The sequence below is a fragment of the Genypterus blacodes genome, unplaced genomic scaffold, assembly GCF_046128005.1.
Source record: "Genypterus blacodes isolate CSIRO-AG114 ecotype Tasmania unplaced genomic scaffold, CSIRO-AGI_Gbla_v1 ptg000131l_1, whole genome shotgun sequence".
NCBI classification, from domain to species: domain Eukaryota; kingdom Metazoa; phylum Chordata; class Actinopteri; order Ophidiiformes; family Ophidiidae; genus Genypterus; species Genypterus blacodes.
This window is the reverse complement of record NW_027466933.1, coordinates 727,886-748,195: the sequence shown is the minus strand read 5'-3', so window position 1 is coordinate 748,195 and position 20,310 is coordinate 727,886. Positions and strand designations below refer to the sequence as shown.

Sequence of the window (20,310 nt, the reverse complement as noted above, 5' to 3'; positions counted from 1 at the left end):
CATGTGGGAGGTGGAGCGGCACTGCAGATTTGCCTTTTATTAATAATCTGCTGCTTTACACTCTCTTCACAAAGCGTTTTTGCCAGCAGTTAAACACACCTTCCTCTTACTCGAGGCACCTGAACAATATGCAGCACTTAAGCTCAGCTCTCCAATGACTTCATGCACTTCATTTCCTTCATCTTCCCGTGAACGTCTTTACTTTTAATTGTAAACGTATGAATCTAAAGGGGGCATGTTATTGTTTTCCCTCATTCTATGGTATCATATTAACTTCTATTAAGTTTTATCCACTACATCAAACTTATCAGCCTCATTTCTGATCGGTCCTTCACTTCTGTTACACCTGTAGATGAACATGTAACACCTTTTGTCTGCACACCTGGTTGGGCACACGGATAACAAGCCGGTGACAATGCTGACACGTAGTCACTGCTCAGATAATCTGCACTGCGATTACCACAAAAATGTAATTAAGCCTCAGACATAGACGGAATGAATGTGAGTCAGCAGTCCTCTGAGTAAACATGACGCTTGTGCATAATCACAGAATGAGGCCCGTTACTCTGTTATTCAGTGGATTTGTGGTCGAGAGAACATTTATTGCCTTCATCTCAGCATAATCATGTGCATGTAAACAATTTAATACTATTGTTTTGCCACTTCCCAATCACGGGCGGCTCAGCTCAGGCTATCATTGCTGAGCTGAATCATGTTGTAATCATAACAAAAAAAGCTCCTTCTTGTTCCACTTCTTCTTCTCACAAATTACACCAAATCAAACATGAAGATACAGAGACGGTTCATATCTAATAACAACACATAAAGGCGGCCGACACTGACAGAGCCTGAATGATCAATCGCCCGCTGAATAATAGCAAATAATAACAGAATCGTGAGTTTGCTTCTTACCAAAACAACCTTTCAAACACGACCTCATATCCTGACGCATCTCACAGTTTGAAACAACTACGCCGCACACATTTGACTGGCATCTGGATATGGAGGATAGAGATGAAAGAGGAGCGAGGGGGAATTGCGATGTAGATGTTTCATCCCAACACTAAATTGGATTACTGGGTTATGTGATATTTCAGCACCTTAGTTCTTCTGTATATGCGGCCTGGGGCCAGCGGCTTCACATTGATAGGATGGTGTTGTTGATTGTGACTGACTGGTGCAGGGTTTTACTCCTCCCTGTGTGACACTGATTAAGTGGCTGAGAAATTCCCTCTCCCTCCTCTCCCCTCCCCTCCGTCCCCCCTGCCCCAGCTCTTAGGGCTGAACCCGCTGCTGCTAATGGCTAACAATGGGGCCGCTCAAATGCTGACAGCGGCTAAATATACTTTGTTCTGTCACGACACATTTGGCAGCTTCTCCCATTTGGCAGCTTCGCTGAGTTGTACAGTAACAGAATAGTGCGAGAGGATACTGCCCATAATATTACATAATGATACAGGGATCATGCAGGCTGGATTCTGCTCAATTTATCTGAGTTTTAGAAAGTTTTTTGTCACTTTAACCATCCCTTTAAAGCCAGGATATAATCTGGAAATGCACTCTATAGCAAAAAAAATCCCTCCAACTGCCTCCAATTATACTGTAGAGGAGCAGCTAAGGAGCAATTATCTCGTCTTGCTCCCTGGAAAGTAGATAGGTGGAGACAGCATGCCTGACATGTGGTAACACATGCTGGTTATACCTGTCCCCTGGGTGATAGTGTGTAGTCTTTGGAAATGTGATTTAGGGCCGTGGCTTTACATTCATCTCCTCTCATTGTTGCCACTTGTGTGTAATTTTCCCCAGAAAGTTTTGATTTCCATCTCATGCTGTCAAAGCATTATGACATTTTCAGCCCCAAATCCGCTGTCAGGGAGCGTTCAACTGTTTACTTCATAAGATGTGCACTCACACAAACCCCTCGCCATCTGGCATTCAGGGTTTATCATCCGTACCCGGCCTCTAATAAACTACAAAATGCCACGGAGCCATGCGTGTGGAAAATTCAATTTGTATTTGTGGAAAACTCTTTAGTCTAAACACTGTATCACAGAGGGGAAAAATGATGTGTGTGTGTTTTTGCTTTATGTGCGTGTATTTGCAAAGCATGTGTGTACACCAGAGGCACAAAGTAACTGGGATTTTACACTCCTATCAACTCCCACAGTAGACTACATTTTACAACTACATTTAATAGCACTTTCTGCCTTCTATATTTATCTGACCACTATAGCTAATATACTAAATACTGATTTATATTTAATTTGCTGCATTATTTTATTTTATTTTATTTTATTTTATTTTATTTTATTTTATTTTATTTTATTTTATTTTATTTTATTTTATTACAAATTTCCAAAACTGGAGATTTTCTGCATACTTGTTTACTTCACTGTAGCATCCATACTTTCCCATCCTTTCATCCATACGTATCACACACTGCTGTATTCTGTGCAGTGATGATAATCTGGGCGAGCAGCTCTGGTTGGATGAACACACAGAGCTGAATGTTTTTCAGAGTATGGATCCAAACCCTTCCCTGTTCTCTTGTAGCAACTTGCATCGCTGTAAGTGCATTTATTGAAAGCTCGGCCAAAACATCACTACGGGGAGCAAAGGATCCCCCGGATTCGCCAATTACCCCATTTCAGTCGAGTTGGGTCCCACAATCAAAGCGGCCGACCCATTTCCCCGTGACAAAGCTACGCAGGCTTGAATGGGACAACTTCACAGAGCAAAGCGTGGCCAAAGTTCTGAGCTACTCATCCGCCAACACAGGCCCCATTCACACTCAGAGAGAGGGAGGGAGGGAGAGAGAGGGAGAGAGAGAGAAAGACAGAGGAGGGGAGAGGCAGAGAGAGGGAGAGAGGGGGGGAGAGGGAGAGGGAGAGAGGGGGAGAGAGAGACAGAGTAGGGGATGTTTGCACTGTGACAGTTTTGTATTTCTAGCAGGACTTCTGGCTTCTGAATGAGTTGAGAGGTTTGAACTTGAGAAGCTTCAAACAGGCCTTCAGAGCAGAAACACTCCATCTTGAAGGGCCCATAGAACCCAAAGCTGCTGTTCCGTCTCCTCCTCCTCACTAATGCCAAAGGATAAAACCTTCTGGATGCAGCAGGACCCTCGTCTATAAACTATAAACCCGCCTTACATGGGCTTGTTGGTAAATCACCTCTCATGTTGAGTCCAAGCTCCTGTTAAATAACGCGCCAAGAGCCTTTCATGTTTGTAAATATCTGCCAAACTGGAAAGATCGAACGAAAAACATGCCTAGGGTTAGAAAACAGGGCGATGACACCAGGGTGACCTGTTCCTCCCCTGTCCGTTAGGCTGCGTACTCACAATCAGACAGAATGGAGGCTTTGGGCTATTTACAGCTTGAAAGTCTTGAGAATTTGCACCAGAAGCTCAACTGCATCCTGTCATCGCCCAAACCAGAAAGACTGGGGACGACAGGAGCCTCAAACTCTGTCACAGACCACATGGAAGCACAGTAACTCACTAGTATGGGGCAAAAATGTGTCAGCGTGTGAGATCAGATCAATCACCTCCACTGTAATACGTTAATAATCAATACTGAAGACATTTAACTGCTAATATGTCCTTTTAACTTGACTTGATGATGAAGTGATCAGAGTGACGTCCACATCTTCATCCTGTCACACACGAAGCCCCATTAGTGACAGATGGCACAAACACACTCAGCTGCACAGACGCCATCGACTACCGCAATGAACGTGGTCCAAACTCCGGTCTGCTGTGTCCATGTTGACCCCGTGTGAGTCATCTAGGGCCAGAAATATCTTTGGCCGAGTGACTCAGTGCCATTTTGACACAAACACACAAACCTGCATTAAATCAAATGGCATTACTGAGCTGCCAGTCAAACATGTTGATTTAACCCTTTGGAGTCTGGCTTCAATTCATCACTGTAGAAATATGTTGTAGAGGACAAGACGGCAAATCACACAGAAACAAAGATCAGGATCATGGAGATCACCAAGAATAGAACACAAATATGGAATTTTGATTCATTTTTCTGTATTTAACTTTTTTCAGGGGGGTTGGGGGTCTATTTGATTTGTTTATAACTTTTTATTTATTTTATTAGTTTGTTTTTTATTTAAAATAGCACTTTATAACAATAAACTTTGCAGACACTCTGGAATGTACCATATTTGTCTGAGTGAACTTTCTAGAACGCAGTGTAGAGGACTTTAGTAGTGTTCATGTCACTTCAGTGGCTTAAACTTGTAAAACTAAAACAACAACAACAACTTTTAAAATCCCGTCAGCTGTTTTGAAACTCACTCAAAGTTTCATCAACAGAACTTGTCGCGCAGTGGTGTGGAGGGAAACTCTTCAGCTTACCTGAGACGCGTCTAAACTCCGCTGATAGTTGAGGTTTCGTCGGTTAAAAACAAAACAAAACATAAAAGTCCAGTCCGTCATTTGAGTCCAGGGGCTGTAGGAATCTTCACAAATCCCGACGGGAACATTTTCCCTCCCGTTCAGAACAAAGTTTGCGCTGCGTAATAACGCGCTTCCCGTGTCCAACTCGCCTCTTGACTGACGGCGGATCCTGCGCAGCAACTCGACAACTGCGACTCGAGTCCCAGCAAGGTCGTTCCTCTATTTTGGAAGCGGCAGAGGTCAAAGGACGCGCGGTGCGGTGGCCGTGGAGACGCCGCGGAATGGCCGCTTTCATGTCACTGTGAGCGGACACGCGTGGGATCCCACATGCGCAACTATGGCAAACATGAGGAAAGAGTTCACTCCGCGTATGTGTGTGTGTGTGTGTGTGTGTGTGTGAGTGTGTGTGTATATGCGTGCGTGTCAATCAACAGGCACAACCTTACGTGTGTTTATGATAATAAACCTCCTGTACTTGTGTTGTTAGTGATGATAAGAACAGTCACTGGTGTTCTTAGCAAACATCCCCAGAGGACAAACTGGCTCATTTACTTCCCTGTACTTATTTATTTGGGCTGATTGTGCTAAATTAGGAGTATAAGAGCTCAATGTTTGATGGGATGTAAGGAGGAAACTACACTGTGTGTGATTTAAGAGCTGACTGGGCAATTATTCTTTTTTGACGTTTTACATCTACAAATCAGAAAAAATGCAGAAATATGATTTGATGGACTAAAAGTTGGACTTAATGGAATTGATAGTTGAATTTCACAGACTCGTCACTCTCTGCCTATACGTGGTCACATTGAATGTTTGTCGATATGAATTTGTTATATTCTTTCGTCTTGTTGTTGTTGCTTTCTTCCTTCTTCCTTCTTCCACTTTGAATGATCTTGTATATGAAATGTGCTGCGGCCTGTAAATCAACTCCCTTGTTGTTGATAACAATTCATAAAAGCCAAGGTAAACTTCCACCCCGTCCATGCCTTGCTCAACAGCAGAGGTGATAGCTGTGGGTTCGGTTTGGCGCAGCTTTGATTTATGTGCTTGACGTGACATGACTTTCATTTCTAATACACACTTAGGGAGGAAATGTGGGTGTTGGTGTCAAAACTCAAAGCCGCTCCAGTGTTTGCTTAGCGCGAGTCCACACCCCGGATCGTTTCTCACTCCAGCTCCGCCGGCTTCATATCACCTTTGCCACCCAACAAACACAATCGACACCTGGAAACTCCTGCAGTTGAGTCGAGAACGAGCTGCAAAGTATCAGCAAATTCAACTTCAATTAGCTGACATTTGCCGCTCACGAGGCCAATTAACGCTTTATTCAATTATCAACGTTTCTCATACGCTCGAGTACATCCAAGTACCTCCTCCACTGTTAATCACTGAAACAACTCATGCTTGCTGTTTTCACCGCAGCGGTTGTGGTATTTTCATCAAAACATCACATTCTTAATCAAGAATCCTTCGCTGCAATTATCAAGTTGTCTTTATTCAGTGCAGTAGTCTGGCACGGTACTTTATTTACATGATGATGATGATAATGATGATGATGATGATGATGGCTTAAGTGCTGGTGAACCACATGAATCTGTCCTTAAATGTTATTCTTGCAAACTTCGTATTTCCCTGCTTACTAAACTGGAATCAAACTAGCCGATGACCCAATAACTGGACTCCTTCAGCTCCGGTCGGCACCCGTGGCCCAGAAGAATGAACCTATTCACCGTGAAGTCCTCCGTGGCGCGCTCCGTTCCCACAGGGTCCACACTTTTAATTGTAAGGCCGGCGAGATGAAGCTCACGCCGGCGCTGCTTTCCAATTACTGCCTGGGCCGGCGGCGAGGACTGTGTCCCGAACTTTGACCTCTGCCTCCTTTGAGGGAGACATCGGAGCGCCGCGCATTGTCGCCCTTTACGGCTGCATTGACCTGTAATCTTGACCTCGACTTCTGTTTCTCTCTGGCCTGAGCCACTTCACTGAGTCGACAGACAAATGAGATCTATGGATTCCTCCCACCAACGTCGAGCCACTGTACAATCATTAATAGGAGAAGAATCTAGAATATTTGGGAAAACACGGGAGTCTAAATTGAAAAGCCTTTATTCAAGTAGTGATTCTCCCTCTCTGGAGGTCCACGTTGACCTCTGCCCCCTGCTTTGGAGCCCCTGAGAAACCTTGTGAGACTTTTTCTAAGTGAGGCGAGAGTATATAGACAATCCTGTTTCCATGGTAATAGATTTATATTATGACTGCCAGATGTTTTCTCCTGTGGTATAACGATGCCCCCTAGTGACATCTCAGATCCCTGTGCTTGCACCAGGAAGCCAATAACACAGTCAACTAATCCATCCTGTTCACTGCCCGTCTCCATGGAGATCGGAACAGCTCAGATCAATTTTAATGACACACAGAAGTCTGATTAATGCGTTTCCACGTCTGAATTGTGGTTTGAGTGTGAATGTTACTCGTGGGGATCACTCCTGCCTTTGCCCTTGACCAAGGCACTTAGCTGCAGACCTGGAGGAAGAGTTAAAAGCAGAGGATGGATTCACTGTCCAACAAATAAAGAGATGCTCCTTCCTCTTCTTCTTCTTCTTCTTCTCCTCTTCGTCTCCAAATCTCTCTGTGTGTTTCTGTGGATAAAACAAGAAAACAAAATCTTCTTCGGATGACTGTTATCGACTGATTATTCATTGTTACTGATATTTCTCTGTTGAAACTAACCGGGGGTGCATTTAATAGATTTTGTTGCTGCCCATCAAAGCTGCAAGAAATGTAATCTGCACTCCTGAATGATTTATGCCTTCAACACTGTCAGACATGTTTTAATTAAAGATTAAATCTTCCCATTCTAGCCATGAAAACCTGTTAATATAATCATAATAAAGCGATTAAACCTGTGGAAAAGGCAAGAGCAAAAGCCGAGGCGTCCGCACGGCTCTGTACAGTAACACATTCTCATTATGTGGCACAGCGCTTAGGGCCGCTTAGCCCAAACACACCCCCACCCAGTGTCACGTCTCAGTTCTCTCCCACAGCAAACACCACCCAACTTCATTTAAAATGTCTGGCCAGATGCTGCCAGTCTTCCCCAATTTGTGTTATCCCGCATTGAATTTGGCATTGACCTTCAGATCACAGATAAAGCGGGAGGCTGAGGCCAAATGCAAGCAGACGGGGACGCGGCGTGGAGCAGAATGAGTGCAGCCACTTAAGTGAGTGAGCACCAAACAAAACCGCAACATTTAACATTTAAGCACAGGGGAGTTGAGTTCAGTTATTTAGGTTCCACAGTTTGTAACGCACGTGGATGTGATTGATTGTGCTGATATGAGAGCAGTGCAGAGGGAGAGTTTACAGATGTGAGCTCATTGTGCTGATAGTTTCTACATGAATTATGAATGTGAGACGATCACGTTCAGGCCTGCGGAAGTTTCCTGAGCAGAGACGACATTAGGATTCATCCCTTTACCTCCTTTTGATTGAGGCTAATTTTCAGACTCCCAATATTCTTCAAGGATTACCCATAGAACAAGGCTGAGCTGCTGCTCACTGTATGAAATCATCCAATTATAAGTTCCTTTATATTGAATCACAGCGTGTCAGCACGTTGACCCGAGCGTGTCAGCGATCCGCTCGGCATCAATTCCCTGTCCAATATCTGCCCGCCGCACAGAGCGATCCAGGTGCCCAGGTGAGCTTTGATCCGACCGGCCTTTAGCTCCGCGTGTCAGACGGATAAGAGAGGGAGAGAAAGGGAGAAGAGTGAGAGAAGAAAGAGGACAAGGAGGGACACCTGAGAGAACACAGGGAGCACGCTTCACATCCACCCAGGATTATTAGGCCGCGTGTGTTTTTAATCACTGATCGCGTTGGAAAGCTGCGCTGGGAACAACAAACACCCTGATGTAAAATTTCATCTGTAGTGGCAATGGATTATCTGGTGTTTGCTGCCCTGCGAGAGAACAGCGAGACGCGAGCGGCGCCAGAGTAAACGCTGACTGATAAGAGCAATCAAAGCGGGCTGAGCTGCCTTCATTCCTTTTCGCTCAAAACCCAGGAGTGCCAGTGTGTGCGTGAGGAAGTGTGTGTCCTTGTGTGTGTGTGCGTGTGTGTGTGCCTGTGTGTGATATCGATGTTGCAGTGGAATACGGGCAGTTACATCACCACCACTTAACAGCGTTACAGCAGCTTGCTTGACTATTGGTGCCCAAGGGAAAATAATGGCAATTGAAATGTTAAATGACTTTAATACACACACACACACACACACACACACACACACACACACATACACACACGTACTGAGAATATGTGACTAAGGTTTCTTTGCTGTGTTCTGTCCTCTGCTTTCTGTTTGTGTGTGTGTGTTAGAAAGAGAGAGAGCACAATCAAGGGTGGATGGGTGTGTGTGTGTGTGTGTGTGTGTTTGCATCCCAGACTCCATAATGCATCTTGACATTTTTCCCCTAACAAAGGTGGTAAAAGAAATAAATGAGCATCTTCATAATATCAATGCAAATAGGCGCAAACAGCCACTCTGTAAATTCTTTGCCTTGTTGTTTGTTTTTTTTGTTTGCCGTCCTTTCTATGAATAATTTCCCTTCCAGAATCGCAACTTTCATCGCCAAAAAAAAAAGGAACAAAATGTTGAAATGAGTTGAAGAATGAAAAGATGAAATGTGTGTTTTCACATGCAAATGGAAGCAGTTACACCACACATGAATTATTCCTGATGGAACTCAGCTGCCGCCATTGCTTTGAGGTCTCATTGTGCACTTTGGTGAAAGAGTCAAAGCCCAATTTGGTCTTTACACGAATGTGATCTGTGTGAAAGGAACCCAGCAAAGCTTAACATAAACATGAGGAGCAAACATTAAAGCAAACATACACAAAAACACAAAAACATACATGCATCCTAGCCTAATACCCAATTATTTATTGTTGAATGCATGCGAATGTAACAGAATAATAAATAAAGCTAATGAATAATGAAGTTATATAGATAATATATAGTGTTTAATCCTACAGAAATGGGTCAGGACTTTTGTTTTGTAATTTGCGTACGTCAGTTGCATTGTGGGTAAAGAACGTCTACTGCTGCAGGTGAGTTACTGTCCGCAATAAATGTCATAAAGTCTTATTTTCATTGTATTGCATATGTTATACATACCCGGTTATTATTATTATTAAGTATTGTAGAGAAACTGCCCTAGAAACCGTTGTTTGTGTGTGTGTGTCGCGTGTATTGTGTGTTTAACTCGTGGCATAGTTAGCATGCTATTCTAGAATGGTTTCGTCCTCCGTTCGGGGTGCAGTACAGCGTCATGGCCACAAGGGGTTCAGTATTTATTTCCTTACCGGTTCATAATTAAAAATGGATGAAGTCGTGTTGTTAATCGTATATAAGGTGTCCAATTTGTTTTAGGCGTAAATATTTTATTATAGTTTTAGATAAGGATAAGAAACATTAAGAATTAGAATTAGAATAGATATGCCTAAATACTTATTGTAGTGTAAAGGGAAATGTGTGAAATGAGCAGAAAGAATTTCCAATGCTGCAGGCGTACCAAGTTTAGTTGTATGCCCTCTGATTTCCTGACCCATACAGACAAATAAATCCCTCTTCATCGCGACTATGAGTTCATCAATTGCCAGAAACATACTGAGTGATCCATTTCTACTCTCATTGCTACACACACGGAGTGAAAACACAGCTTTCAAGCCTGATCTGCTCTGATTGGTTTGGACATCAACAGCAGCCGAGCGCTTGCTTGATCAATTTTCCCATTTCTGAGTCGTAGCTTAGCATAAAGACTGGGAACAGGGGGAACCCTTGTCAAAAGTAACATGATTACATTCTTAATGTTCTTATAATGAATCACAGCCACATCAGAGACGACACTGTTTTAGTTTTGTTTCCCCAACAAAGTTTTGTCTTTAAATACTTGTATTATAGATTTTCTGTTTCCTGTGCACTAACAAGTCAGCACGTTGACCATTAAAGGGCCCTTTATGTTAATGAAGACGTTTGAATAATTCATGTGTTTGCCGTCCTGAATGCTATGCTAGACAGCTGCGTGGGGAAGCAGATGTGTCCATCTTTAACCTGCTGATGATCACTCATGGAAATCTGAGATCCCAGTAGATCCACCGCAGCGCTCAGCAGCCATAATGAGAGAGAGACGTTTGCTTCTTCACGCTATTTCTGCATCATTTGTCACCAGAAATGTGCAACTTATCGCTGTGGAAGTGCAGAGTAGTCACTTGTTACCAGATGTTTGGACGTTTTGTCACTGTTTAGCATTTTTTTTAGTGTGCTGATGAGACCGCTTTGTTTGCTGCTTGCGGTTTGATGTCGGTGCTTAATTGCAAACTAAAGCATATCTTAATAAATCAATCATGGCTGTTATTGTTTGTACACGTTTGTGTCTTTTAATGTATGCTAAGTACAGAAGATCGTTGCATCATCGACAACTAGAGAGTGAAACCAATCATTAGGAAGACGCTATTGAAAATCCATCGGGTGATTTACACCTATACATAGCTAAACCCCAATCAGGGAGGATGGATCTTTCTATTGAACACTTAAAAGGAAGGTGCGGGAACATTTGCCAGCCGCGCCGAGCCTCACGATAGCCGAGGGTCCGGCGTGTGTGTTTTAGTGCAGAGGAGGGTGAGGGTAGAGGAAGCCACTCTAGTGACATCCCTGCTGTTTGGCTCCCCCACATTGCACAGTTCACTTACCTATAAGCTTCTAATGCTCTCAAAATGAAAGTAAACATGACTCCCAACTGCCTCCTTTTGCTCATGAAGGAGGCAAACATTTCATTTTAGGAGGCACTCAGGGCCAGGAGGCAGCATGTGTTGGGTTAACGACAGGCCGACCCCAGTCTGCAGAGAACTTTTGGGTTTTAGCTTTTCTTTTAGAGACATTCTGGTCCAAAAGATCCTTTTGTTTCGGCTCGTTTGTTATGGATGTTACATTACCGTGTTTAACCTTCTGGAAAAGTGTTCTCATCCAGCACTAATTTGTATACAAATGTTAAAAAATGTAGGGACAAAATCAAGCAATAAATAGACGGAAACACATTTTTGAGTTCAATTAGGATTTTCTCGAAAATTTGCGAATTCTTATAAATTCTTGGATTCTGGATTTTTCGTTTGATTCAAGAAACTTTTAGGAAATTAATATTGATTCTGATATTTAATGATGTACTTTCACAGGATTCTCTTTGAAGTGGAGAAATGTTCCTTCTTCCTCTTCCTTCTCTTCATCAGCGCTGCCTAACTGATGAGGATCCTGTACCTCTGTCCTCCAACCAAACAAACATGGCGCGTGGGAGTGTAGATTCATGCAGCTTTTTATAAGAGAAAAATTGCCCATCTCATGTGAGGTTGGCTGACCTTGTGGGTTCGGTGGCTTTATTGATTGCAGATGTCAGACGACGGTAGACCGGGGCAGCAGAATTGAACAGTGGAAACGCACCCTGGCATGTGTGCACACGCAGCACCAGTCAATGGAAAAGCCAGTGAAATGAGAGCTAAAATATTTATAGGTAATGAATATTCAGCTGAGAGTACTTTTGTATCATCCCCCACAACAGTTTTACACTTTAAATATTTATAGCTGCTTAAATAAATGGAACAACCTCACAATGTAAACATAGGGGGATGTCTAGATGAGTATAAATGCTCGGTTCAGGTAATATCTACAGAGTTTCTTATCCTCCGCCGCTGACAAAAAAAGAGCTCTCACCTGATTTAAATCTGTCTAATAAACCAACTCTGAATATTAGAGGAGGTTATATTTCCTGTCTAAAACTCCATTCCAGGTTCAATTTAACAATCTCCCATGCCCAGCCTTTTTACTACGCTTTACACAAGCTCTCCTGACTGAAACGAAAGCATTAGAGCAATTTTGATACGGTTATCACTTTATGCGTTGCCAATGGCTGAATTTATAACCACATGAGCTGCTATGAAAATGTCTGTTCAGATTGGCAGAAGGACGGGCGGTAATGTCTGCCGCCACCTGCTCCTTCCCCAATGTTTTTTCCGCTCGGTAGTGCAAAGCTACAGGCTGCGAGGCTAATTTTGTCTTTAGGACTGAGGGAGCTTTTTGTTTTTTTCTTTAAACCTGTAAAGGCATTGGGAGATGATGATGTCATTGTAATTTTATCCTGTCAATACTTCAAGGTTGGTCTGGGAGATTCTGACATTGACCAATGGAGCTATGAAAGTCTCTGGTTTGATTCCCGGGCACAGACGTAAGCTTGTAAACGTAACGCTCCACAAAAGCTGTGGAAGAGCCCTTGAGAAAGACACTAAAATTCAAATTATTAAAGTTTGGTGCACTGCAGTACACAGAGTGTGTGTGGATACACTCAGAGAAGAACTTACTAATACTCAGCACTGACACCTCATAAGAAGAAGGTCCTGGGTTTAAGCACGGAGCGAGGAGGATTACAAGGAGAGGAGAGAGCAATATAATGAAGATGACACAGTATCAACATGATGAAGGTGGTGTGCGTGTGTGTGTGTCATGGTATTCTGCCATACTGACTCTGTGGACTTGTGCACATTCAGGTGAGGAATTTTGTGTTAAAGGAAAATGCTCGTTAGATTCTCTACCTCTAACAATGCTTGTTAGATTCTGCACCTTTCATCTCTTCATGATTTCACACCAAATTCAGACATTTCCAACCTACATCCAACAATGTTCTTTTCTTCTTTCCTTGTTCTGTATGAATACGGCCATAAATTGTAGCTGTTCTTTTGATTTCAGAAGAGGAGCGAATCAGTGAATTAGGATAATGAAGACATTAGCTAGACTTGAAAGTTGTACCTTCATGTCACACAGTTTGAGACCACAGTTGAGGGTTCAAATCCAGCTTTGTTTGTTACTGTGAATAGTGCACGTTCTCCCTTTCCTCAATCCAAAGACACGCAGCTAGAGTGAACTGTAGGCATGAACGTGTACCGTATGTGTGCCTACCCCTGTAATAGATGGATGATGTATCCACTGCGGAGCCTGCCTCTTGCCCAGTGCATGCTGGGATAGACTCCAACTCCCCACAACCAAAGCAGGTGCAGAAAATGGATGGATCATAGGATACAATACGTTAACTCTGCAGTAAACGCCGGCTTGGTAAAGCTCATAGATGTTCAGTCTTTGTTACTTTGAGAGGTGTGGAATCGACTCATTTCTCACTGTTGGCCGTTGAATCACAATCTGGTCTCTTTGTGGCGCTCAGAGTTTCCTTATGTTGCCTTGAAAACAACTAGCTCGCAAAAGTGCCCACTGGCTGTTAAAGCTCACACATGCTGCAAAGTGACTCACTCACTTGTGTTTCCACCGTCTTTGTATCTGTGGTTTAAAGTAGCCGCCGCATGAGCTGCTGCTACATCTGTCACAAAACACTTCAATATTATTCAATGACGAACAAAGGGAAAGTCTCCAAAAAATGTCAACATTTGCCAAACAGAGGGAAGCTACTTCAGCCGAGAGGACAATTTGTCACAAGTGGACACCAGTGTCGACACTTGATGATACATTTGCTTAACAACACTACAAACTATCGACTCAAAGTGGCCATTGAGTTGATGGTCACTTTGACACTCTCAGCTAAAACTGACCATGATGTCCACCGAACCCATCCAAGCGCTCCCTGTCCCATGGAAAAGGAAAGAGGCTGGCATACAAAGTCTGGCCTTTTTCAACGCCAAAATTGATGCTGAATTCACGAGTCGGTTAGAAAATGAAACAACAGCTTATTGTTTTGCCATTTCTCTCGCAATAAATTAAACTCCTTAGATTCCACTTTCTCCATTTTGATAATTTATACAGATTCTCTGTTTCATATCGTTGCAAAGTAAAAGCTTTTGTATTGCTGGGAGCACTGGTTTCATCATTTTGTGCCTCTGGAAATGAAGAAGTAGGATAAGATAAGGAGAGAATCTTCATTAAACCAAAATTCCTCCAAAAATAGGGCAAAGGCAAGAAGAGCACAAAAACCAAAGACAAAAGGCGGAAAAACTAGGAGCAGGTTTTCAAAGATGTACACAAGATCAAAGAGCAGCAAGAGCGGCAGGGAACTCGCATCAGGAATAACTTAGGAGACCTGGCGAGGAATAAAGGAAGCTGATTGGCCGACGGGTGACAATTGACAGGCGTGAGAGGGAAACGGGAAGCTTAGCATTTGTCGTTACAATTTTGTATTTTACAAACTAGACGATATAAAGATTGACAAATAATCAAAAAGAATTACATTGCATTGTAAACCTGCTTGTGTTCGACTGATATAATTAATTAATCAGTGGCCGCGGTTGCACAACAGCAGATTTTGTTCATGCTGGAATAATAACCAGATTATGAGCACGTTTCCAATAAACCCAGCTGCTTCGAGCTACAGAGGGAGGGAGAGAGAGAGAGAGACAGAGAGAGAGAGAGCTTGTGAGTTTGCCCACGCCCGCCCCCCTGGCATCACCCTGCATTAGATTGTTTAATAGAGCAAGAGGGATAAGAGCTGATAATGGACAAAGTAATTTTTCCATCAGCGTTTCACTTGTTGTTGTAAGAAACTCTGAAAGCTACTTCACTTTGTGCCGTTTGAAAGCTCTCCCAGCCGTCCTTTGTGGTGTGCAGCAGTCTCTCTTTGTGCCATTATACAGCCCAGCCGCACAAAATGCCATCCAGTGACAGCGTAGAGAAAGAGCGGCGGCGGCGAAGCCTCTATTTTTCAGCAGTGGTCTTGTTTGTTCGCAGTAATCATGTGTTATCAATGGTGAGATGTTACACGCGGGGCCTTTAAAGCCGCATGAATAGAGTTTTGGCGTGCGGCGTGACAGAAGCACATCAAAACATCCTGACTGGCACTCAGCCACGGCATATCATCGCTTGGTAAAGTCCTCGACAAACGCACCGCCCGCTTACACAACCAGGGCAGACACGGGGAGACATTAGCAACCCACTCCTGCCGGCTGTGATAACTGGTGCCATAAATCCAAGTCCACGTCAAACCTTTCTGATTTAGATAAGTTAATAATAAAGCTTCATCTGGGGACATCCAACTGCATTCACATAGATGGGAATTGGCAAATAAATTCATGGGGCTTTTATTGAATTAATGTAGCCGGTGAGGTAGACAGCCATTCCCAATTCCAACCTACGTTCTATGTTAGTAACTAAACCGAAAATGTAATCCTATTGACAGTTTCATTTGCAGAAACCTGACATTGGTAGGTTCTATTCAACTCAAAATGCCAAAATACAGCCGATAGATAGATAGATAGATAGATAGATAGATAGATAGATAGATAGATAGATAGATTAGATCGTTTCCTAGGATGCATGGGTTGCCAGGTTGCACTGAGTTCATCTCCCCACTGACTTTAGTGGACTAACCTCTGGAGCAGGTTTCTAATTGCAGGCCTCTTCTATAGCCAAGCGAATTTTTTACTGCCCTCCAGGAGGATTTATCTCAAAGTGGATCCATCCCTTCATTAGCCCCTAGCAAGGCCTCCCTATCAGTGAGAGAGTAAATTCTTGATCTTCCAACATAATGGACCTCCACCGCCATGGAACTGCAGTATGCAATAAAAGGCATGCTGGCCCATTAGTCTTCTATGCAAGGCTGTTGAAACCAGTCTGGCTAATGAACTAAGGCTACTGAGAGAAGAAAAGTAAACAAACTGGGAGTCGGAGTGTGTGAGTGAGTTTGAGAGCGAGCGAGAGAAAGGGAGAGCGAGAGAATAAGCATGGATGTGCATGATTCATGTGATGTATTATACAAAAGCGCAAAGGTTTATGAAAAATGAAGGGGATTTATGGTTTTGGAGAATGTGATTATACAGGGGAAGTGATGCAGGTTTACACATGTGCACAGATTGCTGTTTAAATTTTTATGAAATAATAAAGTATGCTTTATATTGTTTCCTCCACTGGTGACAAATTGACAAATTACTTTCCATTTACAAGTGACAAATTACCTTCCATGTACACCTGCATGTGTGTGTGTGGACGTGTGTGTGTGTGTGTGTGTGTGTGTGTGTGTGTGTGTGCGTGTGTGTGTGTACATTTCTGATGACAGCTCCTTACGTGCCAGGCTTCAAATGTGCACAATTTGTGGAATTTCTGTCAAGTGTGCAGCAGCGTCTGAGCGATGTTCTGTGATCAAGCAACATCATAATTAACATCTCCAATCCCGTTTGAAGAGCGCACAGTTGTGATTTCCTCCACTTCATCGGGAGAAATAGCTGTGTTTTCCTGTCTCTTCACCGACCTGCCGAGTGAGCAAATTAAGCGGCAATGTTTTCCTCCAGGAAACTGGGTTAAATATGGGGGTCGCTGCATTGTGCGACGAGCAGAGATCCTGCAACCATTTGCACTTTTCATTGTGCGTCCTCGAAATGAGAAGAGCTCGTAAAACGGAGAATTTACATTCAGTCCTCTGAATGCTTGAGGAATAAGACCTAATGACTTTTGGGGCTTAACACACACATTCAAGGGACAAAGCTCGTGCCATTTCATACACACACAGACAGACACACACACGTGAAGAGAGAGAGAGAGGGAGAGACAGAGGGAGAGAGCTAGAGAGAGAGAGAGAGAGAGAGAGTGAGAAGGGAGTAATACCTTCAGGGGTTTGCTATTAAATTGGTTAATCCGCAGGCCTTAAAATGAGCAGACTAAAATATTCCTGGAGGAACCTTTTCACAACAAGCTCCTAGGATCAAGTGCATGAATAAATTACAGGCATAATTAAAGGAAATGTCAAATGGCTGCTGTATGGAGCGTTATTAATGATGCCCCGGCCATGTTTAAGGATCCTGTGCCTGGAATGTGGATGATCAATGTGGGATTAATGGAGTTCCTGTTAGACTGAGGGACTGCAAGACCTACAGAGATACAGTCAGGCTCCACCGCCGCCCCACCGCGGGTATTGACCTTTGTGTGTGTGTGTGTGTGTGTGTGTGTGTGTGTGAGAGAGTGTGTGTGCATGTTTGGAAGGGTATGGGTGCGATGTGCAAAACAGCAATTTGGACTGTGGGAGTAAACTGCAGTAAAAAGGGTTTTCGGCGTGTGTTCTGTAAAGGCGAGTGGGAGTGTGAATGAAGAGTGAGTGTGAAGCAAAGAGAGAGAGAGAGAGAAAGATGGATGGAAGGCGAACGAGCCATCTCTCCCTGGCAGTCTTGTCTGGGGAAATACATCTTTGCGGTCGTGTTTAACCAGAGCTGTCAGCGGATGCTTATCAAAAACACTGAACCGTCAGAGCCGCCACAAGTTTCCCTGTTAGACGGTGCAATTTTGAGTCACACACCATGACATAATCCCTGGTGAAAACTATCACATGACACGATGGAAGGGGGGGGAATATCACCTGAGGCTCTCGGGGGGATTGTGTGTAATTCCATTCAGCCTTCTCGTGCAGGCACACACCAGACTCAGTAGTCACACGTTGTTGAGTTTTTATGTGTTAATTTCCCACAAAAGGTTGAGTTTTTGAGGTAATATCTGATCAATGCGAGCGTCTGTGACATATAGACGTGATCCCACTGAGAATCGACGCTCCACTCTGCAGCTTTTCAGCCACTTTAGCTTGAGGTTGTTGTTGTTTTGGCTCCTATAGCCCGAGTTGAGTCTTTACAGTTCACAGAGACCTCTTTAAAACCCTGGGCAGCCACTTCCCGCTCGCAAAAAGGTATTTTATGGTACGTGTCGGGTGTGAAATGGCTCCACATCAATGCGAACAACTGACCTGGGAAGAGACTCAACCGTCCATCCAAAACAAAAACGCTTGATGTGGATTTAACACAGATTTCTTTGTCAGCGAATCAACACAGAGGAATAAAAGAACATGTGCAGACAGAATTCCGAGCTGTGTGAGCCAACCGTGCTAACCGCTGTGCCACCCAAGCTTCCTGACGTTCCTGCTGATCCCACACACGCTGGTACACATGGAACACACACTACAATATTGACAGAAAAAGGTTGATTTCACCTAATGCTCGCACTATAATCCTGCTGTGACTTAACCTTTAGCGCTGCAAATAAGCAAATTATCCATGAAGCATGAGAGCGACATATGTTTCTGAGCGATACTATTGTAACATGGAGTGTAATCTTCAAAACCAGCGAAGCATTTGGCATTCGCTTGTATTGAAAATTCACTGTGTTACATTCTACATGCAAAACCCGACGAGGATGGGATTCGAACCCACGCGTGCAGAGCACAATGGATTAGCAGTCCATCGCCTTAACCACTCGGCCACCTCGTCTGTGCTGCCTTCAGACTCCACACTATGACTCGCACATCTGATGAAGAATTCTCGCTTTCACTGTTACATTTTGTTTTGATTTCCAGTCTATTTCTTTTGTCATGTTCAGAAGCTTTGTGATCCCAAACCACAATATGAATCAAAGTACCAGAGTGTGGAGGTTGAGTTTATAGACACAGTAAAGGTAGATTGAGTTCAAGATATATGTAACGTACTAAAGATGATGTATACAGCGTGTGTGCAGTGTGTGTCTGTGTGTGTGGGGGGGAACTGTGATATATTGTGCTCATGTCTATGGTGGTGACATGAACACTATGGTAACAATCCACAAGGAAATATCTACACAAAAGAAAATGGCCCATAAAATATCATTATATAAAATAATTAATGTAAAAATTAACAAATGCTTGTATAAAGATTTACCAAATAAGTATATATTATAAATGAATGAGTGAATCAATCAATCAATCATTAGATCAGATGACCCCGCACCCCTGTGACGCTTCCATGATGATGACCGGGGGGAGGCTCACCGTTTCCATGGCAGTTCACCAGTCTGACGCAGGGGGGCGCAGTTTCCCGACAGGTGCGTCTGGTTCCCTCCCCGCACCTTCCCATCCCATCCCGGCGCTGCTGCTGCTGCTGCTGCTGCTGCTGCTCCTCTCCTCCGCTCCTCCTCTCCTCTCCAGCTCTCCGCGCTGCCCGCTGCTCCTTCTGCTCCTTCTTCTTCTTCTTCTTCGCGGGAGGAGCAGCAGCCGACTTGATGCGCATAATAAATCACCTCTGCACAGATTTTCATTTACGACTCGGACTCGGAGTGGAGCGCAGACGGAGACGCGGAGGAGCCTGCGTGAACTGAGGGATGTTCCCGATGTGATTCAGCACCGCAAACAACGTGGGTGTTGCGTGTGTGCGTGTGTGCGCGCGCTGGTGTGTGGTGTGTGTGTTGTTGGTGGGGAGTGGAGGAGAGAAAGAAAAAGGAGAAGGAGAAGAAGAAGAGAAGGAGGAGGCGGAGGAGGAGGAGGAAGAAGGAGGAGAAGAAGAAGAAGCGGTGTGAGCCGCGTGTGTCTGCTGCTCTTCACCTGTGTGAACGACCTTGCGTGTCTCTTCCATGGAGGATCGGCGCGTCGCCTTTTCCGTGAGGACTGAATCCCGCAGCTCCCCGCACATCTCCAGATAAGGGGGGAGGCAAGGTAAGACAAACACACACACACACGCACACACACATACACACACACAGGGGCGCGCTTTGGACGAATGTGAACGTGCGCAAACACGGGAAGCTCACTCAATAATTCACACTGTGATATTTATCCGCTGAAATATTAATAGTGGAGTGAAACGGGCGACACGTCGGCGCGTCCCCGGGTAAATAAGTCGCGTTAACCCGTCACATCCTCCTGTAATTCTATCTTCATAATAATTGTTTGGGCTGGAGGCGGCGTGAGGCGCAGCGTGCCTCCCAACTGCAGCCCATTCCTCCACACACAGAGGAGTGTGTGAGCGCGGACACACACACACACACACACACACACGGGTCCCGATCCTCAAAAAAAGAGGAGTTGTTGTTGTTTTGCGGTTAATTCTTCATCCAAACAGTTCGATTTGCCTGC

At 44.0% G+C, this 20,310-nt stretch overlaps 1 protein-coding gene and 1 non-coding gene across 3 annotated transcripts in view; both read right to left on the bottom strand.

Moving 5' to 3' along the window:
• Positions 1 to 4,799, bottom strand: part of chl1a (cell adhesion molecule L1-like a) — a 41,267-nt gene extending 36,468 nt beyond the window's left edge. Inside the window, exon 1 of one of the 2 annotated variants that reach the window (XM_076163448.1) lies at positions 4,370 to 4,799. The gene's annotated coding sequence lies outside the window, so the exon portion shown is untranslated. The remainder of the gene's footprint in view (positions 1 to 4,369) is intronic. The other variant, XM_076163449.1, reaches the window with a different exon arrangement.
• Positions 4,800 to 18,615: 13,816 nt separating this feature from the next.
• Positions 18,616 to 18,697, bottom strand: trnas-gcu (transfer RNA serine (anticodon GCU)). The gene has a single exon. It is a non-coding gene; the product is annotated as a tRNA-Ser (tRNA).
• Positions 18,698 to 20,310: the final 1,613 nt, after the last annotated feature.